Source organism: Daphnia carinata, chromosome 7 (genome assembly GCF_022539665.2).
Source record: "Daphnia carinata strain CSIRO-1 chromosome 7, CSIRO_AGI_Dcar_HiC_V3, whole genome shotgun sequence".
Lineage (NCBI taxonomy): Eukaryota > Metazoa > Arthropoda > Branchiopoda > Diplostraca > Daphniidae > Daphnia > Daphnia carinata.
Genome location: NC_081337.1, coordinates 42,213 through 52,577, shown reverse-complemented (window position 1 = coordinate 52,577; position 10,365 = coordinate 42,213). Strand labels below are relative to the sequence as shown.

Here is a 10,365-nt window from a genome sequence, read left to right as displayed (position 1 = left end):
GTTCTTTGAACATTCTATAGTTGGCTATGCTTACTAACTCGGAATCTCCAACCTATTTTTGACGAATTTTACTAGTTTTTTACGATTTCAATGCGAAAATCACTGTGCTTAATGAAATCATTAGAATTTTACAAACAAAGTTCACTACAATTACAAGTACATTTGATTTAAATAGTTAAGGATATTGGACTGGTAACCATCGCGTTTGGCGAAAAACCTCTATCAAAACTCACCACCAGGTTGCGCTTGGTAAAAGATGACTAACGTTCGTTCTTTGAACATTCTATAGTTGGCTATGCTTATTAACTTGGAATGTGCAACCTGTTTTTGACGAATTTTATTAATTTTTACGATTTCCATGCGAAAATCACTGTGCTTAATGAAATCATTAGAATTTTACAAACAAAGTTCACTACAATTACAAGTACATTTGATTTAAATAGTTAAGGATATTGGACTGGTAACCATCGCGTTTGGCGAAAAACCTCTATCAAAACTCACCACCAGGTTGCGCTTGGTAAAAGATGACTAACGTTCGTTCTTTGAACATTCTATAGTTGGCTATGCTTATTAACTTGGAATGTGCAACCTGTTTTTGACGAATTTTATTAATTTTTACGATTTCCATGCGAAAATCACTGTGCTTAATGAAATCATTAGAATTTTACAAACAAAGTTCACTACAATTACAAGTACATTTGATTTAAATAGTTAAGGATATTGGACTGGTAACCATCGCGTTTGGCGAAAAACCTCTATCAAAACTCACCACCAGGTTGCGCTTGGTAAAAGATGACTAACGTTCGTTCTTTGAACATTCTATAGTTGGCTATGCTTACTAACTCGGAATCTCCAACCTATTTTTGACGAATTTTACTAGTTTTTACGATTTCAATGCGAAAATCACTGTGCTTAATGAAATCATTAGAATTTTACAAACAAAGTTCACTACAATTACAAGTACATTTGATTTAAATAGTTAAGGATATTGGACTGGTAACCATCGCGTTTGGCGAAAAACCTCTATCAAAACTCACCACCAGGTTGCGCTTGGTAAAAGATGACTAACGTTCGTTCTTTTGGAACATTCTATAGTTGGCTATGCTTATTAACTTGGAATGTGCAACCTGTTTTTGACGAATTTTATTAATTTTTACGATTTCCATGCGAAAATCACTGTGCTTAATGAAATCATTAGAATTTTACAAACAAAGTTCACTACAATTACAAGTACATTTGATTTAAATAGTTAAGGATATTGGACTGGTAACCATCGCGTTTGGCGAAAAACCTCTATCAAAACTCACCACCAGGTTGCGCTTGGTAAAAGATGACTAACGTTCGTTCTTTGAACATTCTATAGTTGGCTATGCTTATTAACTTGGAATGTGCAACCTGTTTTTGACGAATTTTATTAATTTTTACGATTTCCATGCGAAAATCACTGTGCTTAATGAAATCATTAGAATTTTACAAACAAAGTTCACTACAATTACAAGTACATTTGATTTAAATAGTTAAGGATATTGGACTGGTAACCATCGCGTTTGGCGAAAAACCTCTATCAAAACTCACCACCAGGTTGCGCTTGGTAAAAGATGACTAACGTTCGTTCTTTGAACATTCTATAGTTGGCTATGCTTACTAACTCGGAATCTCCAACCTATTTTTGACGAATTTTACTAGTTTTTACGATTTCAATGCGAAAATCACTGTGCTTAATGAAATCATTAGAATTTTACAAACAAAGTTCACTACAATTACAAGTACATTTGATTTAAATAGTTAAGGATATTGGACTGGTAACCATCGCGTTTGGCGAAAAACCTCTATCAAAACTCACCACCAGGTTGCGCTTGGTAAAAGATGACTAACGTTCGTTCTTTGAACATTCTATAGTTGGCTATGCTTATTAACTTGGAATGTGCAACCTGTTTTTGACGAATTTTATTAATTTTTACGATTTCCATGCGAAAATCACTGTGCTTAATGAAATCATTAGAATTTTACAAACAAAGTTCACTACAATTACAAGTACATTTGATTTAAATAGTTAAGGATATTGGACTGGTAACCATCGCGTTTGGCGAAAAACCTCTATCAAAACTCACCACCAGGTTGCGCTTGGTAAAAGATGACTAACGTTCGTTCTTGGAACATTCTATAGTTGGCTATGCTTACTAACTTGGAATGTGCAACCTGTTTTTGACGAATTTTATTAATTTTTACGATTTCCATGCGAAAATCCATGCCAGTGTATTTTTCTATAAAACTATCACGACATGGCTGCACATGAAAGAACAAGAGTTTAGCTCATCCATGAGTCAGTATCAGTCTTTCATACGGTAAATCAGCCTTTTTTCTTTAGTTTATTCACTTTATGTTCTTTCTTTTCAGTTTTATTTTTCTTAATGTTGGCTTTTCTCTTTTTCTGTTGTTATTCCTTTCTCTTTTCCTTTTCTTCGATTCGTTCAGCGCAATTTATGTTACTTTCTGATTTGATCTCGTTCATTAATTGATTTGGCAAGCAATTCCACATAGTCTTTTACCTATTGCAATACAGAAAGGTTAAAAGTTTTGAAGATCTTACAAATATTTTTGTCAAATTGAAAGTTTACCTGAAAACCTTCAGCTATTTGCAGAGCACCATTTCATGCCTGTTTCTCTTCAATGCTTCTTGCATTCTCAGATTCAGCTTGGCCTACCAAGATATTCATTTTTGGTTTAAGTTTTATTTTCTTTCATTTTAATCGTTGCCACTTCTGGATATAAAGTGGTCTTTTTCAGAATGGGTGAGGAATTAGATAGTTCTCCAAAATCAAATTTGCTGGAAACTAGGCAGCCTTCACTGTTAAAAATTGGTGTTGCCAGTGTACTTGCTAGTCTTGGTTCAGGAATTTCTGTTTGAACAAACTCTGAAAGACCAGAGGTTGATGACACAGATACTGCCTTGGTGGCTCGAGCATGTTTGGCAATTCAGGACCTCTTCTTCTTACTTTTTCTTTTTAATTTCTTCTTCATTCCCTCTAACTTCCGTTTAAATTGGATTTTCGTTGTCTTATCAGACAATTCCAGCTTTTCCTCTGAAAATCAATGGAATAAACTGGCTGGTCTTCCTTAAATGTAAATGTTAACACATACCTGTTAAGTGTGAGGCGTTCATTCAGTTTATGTTCTTTCTTCTCAGTTTTCTTTTTCTTAATGTTGGCTTTTCTCGTTTTCTGTTGTTATTCCTTTCTCTTTTCCTATTCTTCGATGCGTTCAGCCAACTTCTTTTTACTATCTGATTTGATTTCATCTTGTTTCATAATAGATTTAGCAAGCCATTCCACATTGTTTTTTACCTATTGCAATACAGAAAGGTTAAAATTATTTAAGATCTTACAAATATGTATGTCAAATTGAAAGGTTACCTGAAAACCTTCAGCTCTTTGCAAAGCACCTTTTCATGCCTGTTTCTCTTCAATACTTCTCACATTCCAACTTCAGCTTGGCCATCCAAGATTTTCACTTTGGCTTTGAGTTTTTTTTTTATCGTTGCTACTTTTCAATCTAAAGTGTTCTTGTTCAGAATGGGTGAGGGATTAGATAGTTCTCCTAAATCAAATTTGCTGAATACTAGGCAGCCTTCGCTGTTGAAAATTGGTGTTAGCGGTGTACTTGTTGGTCTTGGTTCAGGAATACCTGTTTTGACAAACTCTGTGGGATCAGAGGTTGATGACACTGATGCTGCCTCGGTGGCTTGTGCAAGTTGGGCAATTCAGGACCACTTCTTGTTATTTTTCTTTTTTAATTTCTTCTTCTTCAATTTTTCTAACTCCTTTTAAGTTTGGTTTTCATTGTTCTATCAGACAAATCCAGCCTTTTCCCTGAAAATAGATGGAATAAGCTGGCCCGTCTTCCTTAAACGTAAAGATTAACACATACCTGTTAAGTGTGAGGTGTTAGCTGCTAGACATTCTTCCTGTTCAACACCAACCTTATTGCTATTGAGATCGTCAACTGTAGATACACTTTCAATTGGAATGTTGGTCAATAAGCTAGAAATCATGATTTTTTGGGTCCTCATTTCCTATAAATTTTGTTTAGACGACACTTTCAAGTTCTTGTTTTCTCTTTTTCCATTTACAAAAACTGCCTCTCATATTATAACCTTTAAGCTTTATTATTATATACCTTGATTTCTCAACATTATCACTGATCACTCCATAGATCAAACTATCCGAAACAAGTCTATTGTTATTTTCTTCAGGGAACGGCATTTTCAAGTCAAATCTAGCGTCAGGACGCCACAAACAATGGCGGACGGTTTTTAACATAAAATTTTAAAGTTTTAATTCTTTTATTACAAATTTAACAAAATTTAGTTCCTTTGTATAACAATAATAATGAATTATAATAATAGAACAATAACAAAGGAACTAAATTTTGTTGAATTTAATAAAGCTTTAGCTAAAAGTTTTAATAACAGCTTTCCACCGTCCGCCATTGTTTGTGGCGTCCTGACGCTAGATTTGGCTTCAAAATGCCGTTCCCTAAAGAAAATAACAATAGACTTATTGTTTCGTATAGTTTGATCTATGGAGTGATCAGTGATAATGTTGAGAGATCAAGGTAAATAATAATAAAGTTTAAAGGTTATAATATGAGAGGCAGTTTTTGTAAATAGAAAAAGAGAAAACAAGAACTTGAAAGTGACGTCTAAACAAAATTTGTAGGAAATGAGGACCCTAAAAATCAAGAGCCTTATAAGACGCGAGGGTCCATTGACATCGTCGCTCTTAAAAAGCAACTCTCTCCTGAAGAGTTTTTCATTGCTAGCTTATTGACCAACATTCCAACTGAAAGTGTATCTACAGTTGACGATCTCAATAGCAATAAGGTTGGTGTTGAACAAGAAGAATGTCTAGCAGCTAACACCTCACACTTATCAGGTATGTGTTAATCTTTACGTTTAAGGAAGACTGGCCAGCTTATTCCATCTTTTTTCAGGGAAAAGGCTGGATTTGTCTAATAGGACAATGAAAACCAAACTTAAAAGAAATTAGAAAAATAGAAGAAGAAGAAATTAAAAAAAAAAAATAACAAGAAGTGGTCCTGAATTGCTAAACTTGCACAAGCCACCGAGGCAGCATCAGTGTCATCAACCTCCGATCCGACAGAGTTTGTCAAAACAGGTATTCCTGAACCAAGACCAACAAGTACACTGCTAACACAAATTTTCAACAGTGAAGGCTGCCTAGTATTCAGCTAATTTGATTTAGGAGAACTATCTTATCCCTCACCCATTCTGAACAAGACCACTTTAGATTCAAAAGTGGCAACGATAAAAAAAAAACACAAAGCCAAAGTGAAAATCTTGGATGGCCAAACTGAAGTTGAATGCGAGAAGTATTGAAGAGAAACAGGCGTGAAAAGGTGCTCTGCAAAGAGCTGAAGGTTTTCAGGTAAACTTTCAATTTGACAATGTAAGATTTTAAATAATTTTAACCTTTCTGTATTGCAATAGGTAAAAGACTATGTGGAATTGCTTGCCAAATCAATTAATGAACGAGATCAAATCAGAAAGTAACATAAATTGCGCTGAACGAAACGAAGAAAAGGAAAAGAGAAAACAATAACTACAGAAAAAAAGACAAACCAACATTAAGAAAAATTAAACTGAAAAGAAAGAACATTAAGTGAATAAACCAAAGAAAAACAGGCAAATTTATCGTATGAAATAATGATACTGTCTCATGGACGAGCTAAACTCGTGTTCTTTCATGTGCAAGCCATGTCGTGATAGTTTTTTAACAATACACTAGCATGCTTTCCATGACCGTGGAAAATTTAAAGAAACAAAATCTAAGATTCATTTTAAAAGGTTTAGTGTCTTCACTAATAACAGACTCCCATAAAAAAAGTTCTTCATGGTATAAAATAATTACAATGGATTTGTAATTGTTAGTAGGTTTGTTAACGTCAAGTGCAAAGCTTCCTTATATTTCACTGTAGTATGTGTGTGTAATAAGGTAACCAATAGATGCTAGAAAATGTGCATAAGGGAAAACAAGACACGAAGAACGTAAAAAATCATTTATAATTGCTGGAAAAGCGCGCGTTCTTACCAGAGACGTAGATGGTTCTCTCGTACTAAAGGTGACGTTATTCTTTAACAAAAGGTTGCTCTGTAACAAAAGCAATGCATTAACTATTTAAGTTTTACTCATAGACGTTCCTAGGCAAATCAAATATTCCTGTTTTGCTCGAAATATTTATTGCTTGGGTGAAAAGCGCTCCAATCCCAGTCAGCAGTCACCGCCTAGCTGGCATAGTTATAGCAGTAGGTTATGATTTTAATACATTAATTTGGCTCTTTGTAATTGTGTGAAGAATTGAAAATGTGATAAGGAAATAAATGGTATGAGAATCAATATTGAATTATAATTTTCTTTTTTTTTACTTTCAAAACTACTATATAAATTTCACACGATAAGTGCGAAAAACATGTATTTCTTATATTATATTTAAAGCAGCTATAGTAGTTCAATAAACAAAAATTGTGAAAAATGAACTTTATTTAACGGGATATTAGCAATAGATATATACTAACATAATTCAAAATCAGATTGCTACCGAATAAAAAAATATAAATTACCTAGCGTACAAACGCTAACATTGTTTCATCGGCAAACCTTATTGAAAGTCACGGTTTCAGCAACCTTTGTACATTCCAACTTCCACGGAATAGGAGGTGGGAAATATTTGTTGGCTATGCTTATTAACTTGGAATGTGCAACCTGTTTTTGACGAATTTTATTAATTTTTACGATTTCCATGCGAAAATCACTGTGCTTAATGAAATCATTAGAATTTTACAAACAAAGTTCACTACAATTACAAGTACATTTGATTTAAATAGTTAAGGATATTGGACTGGTAACCATCGCGTTTGGCGAAAAACCTCTATCAAAACTCACCACCAGGTTGCGCTTGGTAAAAGATGACTAACGTTCGTTCTTTGAACATTCTATAGTTGGCTATGCTTACTAACTCGGAATCTCCAACCTATTTTTGACGAATTTTACTAGTTTTTACGATTTCAATGCGAAAATCACTGTGCTTAATGAAATCATTAGAATTTTACAAACAAAGTTCACTACAATTACAAGTACATTTGATTTAAATAGTTAAGGATATTGGACTGGTAACCATCGCGTTTGGCGAAAAACCTCTATCAAAACTCACCACCAGGTTGCGCTTGGTAAAAGATGACTAACGTTCGTTCTTTGAACATTCTATAGTTGGCTATGCTTACTAACTTGGAATGTGCAACCTGTTTTTGACGAATTTTATTAATTTTTACGATTTCCATGCGAAAATCACTGTGCTTAATGAAATCATTAGAATTTTACAAACAAAGTTCACTACAATTACAAGTACATTTGATTTAAATAGTTAAGGATATTGGACTGGTAACCATCGCGTTTGGCGAAAAACCTCTATCAAAACTCACCACCAGGTTGCGCTTGGTAAAAGATGACTAACGTTCGTTCTTTGAACATTCTATAGTTGGCTATGCTTACTAACTTGGAATGGTGCAACCTGTTTTTGACGAATTTTATTAATTTTTACGATTTCCATGCGAAAATCACTGTGCTTAATGAAATCATTAGAATTTTACAAACAAAGTTCACTACAATTACAAGTACATTTGATTTAAATAGTTAAGGATATTGGACTGGTAACCATCGCGTTTGGCGAAAAACCTCTATCAAAACTCACCACCAGGTTGCGCTTGGTAAAAGATGACTAACGTTCGTTCTTGGAACATTCTATAGTTGGCTATGCTTACTAACTTGGATGTGCAATGTGCAACCTGTTTTTGACGAATTTTATTAATTTTTACGATTTCCATGCGAAAATCACTGTGCTTAATGAAATCATTAGAATTTTACAAACAAAGTTCACTACAATTACAAGTACATTTGATTTAAATAGTTAAGGATATTGGACTGGTAACCATCGCGTTTGGCGAAAAACCTCTATCAAAACTCACCACCAGGTTGCGCTTGGTAAAAGATGACTAACGTTCGTTCTTTGAACATTCTATAGTTGGCTATGCTTACTAACTCGGAATCTCCAACCTATTTTTGACGAATTTTATTAGTTTTTACGATTTCAATGCGAAAATCACTGTGCTTAATGAAATCATTAGAATTTTACAAACAAAGTTCACTACAATTACAAGTACATTTGATTTAAATAGTTAAGGATATTGGACTGGTAACCATCGCGTTTGGCGAAAAACCTCTATCAAAACTCACCACCAGGTTGCGCTTGGTAAAAGATGACTAACGTTCGTTCTTTGAACATTCTATAGTTGGCTATGCTTACTAACTCGGAATCTCCAACCTATTTTTGACGAATTTTATTAATTTTTACGATTTCCATGCGAAAATCACTGTGCTTAATGAAATCATTAGAATTTTACAAACAAAGTTCACTACAATTACAAGTACATTTGATTTAAATAGTTAAGGATATTGGACTGGTAACCATCGCGTTTGGCGAAAAACCTCTATCAAAACTCACCACCAGGTTGCGCTTGGTAAAAGATGACTAACGTTCGTTCTTTGAACATTCTATAGTTGGCTATGCTTACTAACTTGGAATGTGCAACCTGTTTTTGACGAATTTTATTAATTTTTACGATTTCCATGCGAAAATCACTGTGCTTAATGAAATCATTAGAATTTTACAAACAAAGTTCACTACAATTACAAGTACATTTGATTTAAATAGTTAAGGATATTGGACTGGTAACCATCGCGTTTGGCGAAAAACCTCTATCAAAACTCACCACCAGGTTGCGCTTGGTAAAAGATGACTAACGTTCGTTCTTTGAACATTCTATAGTTGGCTATGCTTACTAACTTGGAATGTGCAACCTGTTTTTGACGAATTTTATTAATTTTTACGATTTCCATGCGAAAATCACTGTGCTTAATGAAATCATTAGAATTTTACAAACAAAGTTCACTACAATTACAAGTACATTTGATTTAAATAGTTAAGGATATTGGACTGGTAACCATCGCGTTTGGCGAAAAACCTCTATCAAAACTCACCACCAGGTTGCGCTTGGTAAAAGATGACTAACGTTCGTTCTTTGAACATTCTATAGTTGGCTATGCTTACTAACTCGGAATCTCCAACCTATTTTTGACGAATTTTACTAGTTTTTACGATTTCAATGCGAAAATCACTGTGCTTAATGAAATCATTAGAATTTTACAAACAAAGTTCACTACAATTACAAGTACATTTGATTTAAATAGTTAAGGATATTGGACTGGTAACCATCGCGTTTGGCGAAAAACCTCTATCAAAACTCACCACCAGGTTGCGCTTGGTAAAAGATGACTAACGTTCGTTCTTTGAACATTCTATAGTTGGCTATGCTTACTAACTTGGAATGTGCAACCTGTTTTTGACGAATTTTATTAATTTTTACGATTTCCATGCGAAAATCACTGTGCTTAATGAAATCATTAGAATTTTACAAACAAAGTTCACTACAATTACAAGTACATTTGATTTAAATAGTTAAGGATATTGGACTGGTAACCATCGCGTTTGGCGAAAAACCTCTATCAAAACTCACCACCAGGTTGCGCTTGGTAAAAGATGACTAACGTTCGTTCTTTGAACATTCTATAGTTGGCTATGCTTACTAACTTGGAATGTGCAACCTGTTTTTGACGAATTTTATTAATTTTTACGATTTCCATGCGAAAATCACTGTGCTTAATGAAATCATTAGAATTTTACAAACAAAGTTCACTACAATTACAAGTACATTTGATTTAAATAGTTAAGGATATTGGACTGGTAACCATCGCGTTTGGCGAAAAACCTCTATCAAAACTCACCACCAGGTTGCGCTTGGTAAAAGATGACTAACGTTCGTTCTTTGAACATTCTATAGTTGGCTATGCTTACTAACTTGGAATGTGCAACCTGTTTTTGACGAATTTTATTAATTTTTACGATTTCCATGCGAAAATCACTGTGCTTAATGAAATCATTAGAATTTTACAAACAAAGTTCACTACAATTACAAGTACATTTGATTTAAATAGTTAAGGATATTGGACTGGTAACCATCGCGTTTGGCGAAAAACCTCTATCAAAACTCACCACCAGGTTGCGCTTGGTAAAAGATGACTAACGTTCGTTCTTTGAACATTCTATAGTTGGCTATGCTTACTAACTCGGAATCTCCAACCTATTTTTGACGAATTTTATTAATTTTTACGATTTCAATGCGAAAATCACTGTGCTTAATGAAATCATTAGAATTTTACAAACAAAGTTCAC

The 10,365-nt window shown here is 33.9% G+C and overlaps 2 long non-coding RNA genes across 5 annotated transcripts; one reads left to right on the top strand and one right to left on the bottom strand.

Annotated features, from left to right (window-relative positions):
- Positions 1–2,255: 2,255 nt before the first annotated feature.
- Positions 2,256–4,354, bottom strand: LOC130699883 (uncharacterized). 3 transcript variants are annotated; one of them, XR_009003555.2, is made up of 7 exons: positions 4,177–4,354; positions 3,928–4,072; positions 3,685–3,869; positions 3,414–3,627; positions 3,142–3,344; positions 2,619–3,083; positions 2,256–2,549 (listed from the first exon to the last, which is right to left on the bottom strand). It is a non-coding gene; the product is annotated as an uncharacterized LOC130699883 (long non-coding RNA). The 3 variants fall into 3 exon arrangements; XR_009003554.2 differs by having other exon boundaries at positions 3,414–3,632; positions 4,177–4,352; XR_009003553.2 differs by having other exon boundaries at positions 3,414–3,869; positions 4,177–4,353.
- Positions 4,355–4,369: 15 nt separating this feature from the next.
- LOC130699884 (uncharacterized) lies at positions 4,370–5,780 on the top strand. Of its 2 annotated transcripts, XR_009003557.2 has the most exons (5): positions 4,372–4,614; positions 4,719–4,934; positions 4,993–5,177; positions 5,230–5,447; positions 5,510–5,780. It is a non-coding gene; the product is annotated as an uncharacterized LOC130699884 (long non-coding RNA). The 2 variants fall into 2 exon arrangements; XR_009003556.2 differs by having other exon boundaries at positions 4,370–4,614; positions 4,993–5,447.
- The last annotated feature ends 4,585 nt before the right edge of the window (positions 5,781–10,365 follow it).